Raw genomic sequence first — 1,857 nt, forward strand, 5'->3', positions numbered from 1 at the left:
CTTGTATTTTGACACACTAAACTTAGCAATAAACACATTGAAAATAATACACAGTAAACATGTCTGCCAAAACGATCTCAAAGAAGGCTTTTATTAAGCAAATCAAGGAGTGAATTACTCATCCACTGTTTTAAAATTGTTTTAGTGTTCCTGTTGCTCAGTGGTAGAGCATTGCGTCAGCAGTGCAAAAGGCTGTGGGTTCCATTCCCAGGGAACACACATACTGGTAAAAATATATATAACCTGAATGTACGGTGCAGAGAAGTGCAAAACAAATCACAATTCTGAAAACAAAATAACAAATTGCAAATGCAAGTCTAAAAAACAAAATAACAATTCAGAAAACACAACAACAATTCAGAAAACTTTATAACTTTTAAGATTTGAAAAGGGAGAACAAAAAAGATCGGCAAAAGGCGGGATCAAACCCGGGTCGATCGCGTCAAAAAGCCAACAACAAGCACTTATCCATCTGCGCCACTGGAGCTGATGTTTTACAGCCACATTTAACTAAATGTACATATACACTCCGTATTTTTTATTCCATAGTAAGGGCAATTCATACAATACATTTAAACTGAGCTACTTTAATACCATCTCCGAACTTTCTACCACGACTCTGCTGTTCTTCGGCTGGTTCTTCCTGTATACATTGATTGACAGATGTCTCGTCCAGTCAGCGGTGAGTAATCCCAAACCAATGGCGCTGTCTCAAACTATACCTTCCTCTTCCGGTTTGTCTGATTTGTCGTTGTGTTTTCTGAGTTGTTAATTTGTTTTCGGATTTATCGTTGTGTTTTCTGACTTGTTTTGTTTTCGAATTTGTCATTGTGTTTTCTGACTTATGTTTTCTGAATTGTTGTTGTGCTTTCTGAATTGTTTTGTTTTTAAGACTTGCATTTGTGTTTGTAATTTATTTTGTTTTCAGAATTGTGATTTGCTTTGCACTTCTCTGCCACCATAGCCCAACCCTATTTTTCAAGTCTTTTATATGAATGATACAGTGGTAATTGACATAGCATTAATTACAGTACAGAAGCTATAAAATATATGTTCTGCCTTATTCTGTGATAAAAATGGAAAACGTGTTTGTAGTATATAAACTATTATACTGATTATACAATCATAACCAAAAATTGTCATTAGTAAAATATATCAAAAATATTATAGAAGACAAATGATTCGTTATTGTCCAGCAGTGTATTTTATTTCTTAGCCAAATAAAAGAGATAAGAAAGTTTTTTTGTCAATTAGACATACATACATAAATATTATTAGGCCTATTATTATTATTATTATTATTATTATTATTACATTGTTTTGTTAAATCTTGAGTATTAAAGTCATGAGAGAGATAGATATCAGGGCAAAATAAAGAGACTGAAAAGAAAAATGGAAGTGAAGGTGAGAGAACTTTTAATTATTTTGCATGTCCCCAACCTAAGGATTTAAACCTTTTTTATGTGAGGTCCATACAAAAAATATGGTTGTCCAGGTTTCAGAATTTGTTGTGGGTGTATATGAGTGTGAGATTTCCCGGCCTGACATTTTTCTCCCAGTCCGCCCCTCATGGAAATTAATGGTGCAGACATGCGGTTTCATTTACTACACACAGGCCTACTGAAGCTTGCAGTGTTTTCAGCCTCTGCCGCCTCGATATATGAGTATATGAACACATAAACAATCTCTAGAACTGCTCTGAGTAACTTCATGAGCATTTTACTTATTTTGAGAAAACTATCATCATATATACAAAGAGACACCAATGTTTCAGGAGTTTAGTACACAGAATAGGGCACATGCTTATTAGATAACCGTATTTGAGTTGATGTATATGCTTTTATTTATTATTATTTT

The sequence above is a fragment of the Sinocyclocheilus anshuiensis genome, unplaced genomic scaffold (genome assembly GCF_001515605.1).
Source record: "Sinocyclocheilus anshuiensis isolate Anshui unplaced genomic scaffold, SAMN03320099.WGS_v1.1 scaffold26, whole genome shotgun sequence".
Classification (NCBI taxonomy): Eukaryota; Metazoa; Chordata; class Actinopteri; order Cypriniformes; family Cyprinidae; genus Sinocyclocheilus; species Sinocyclocheilus anshuiensis.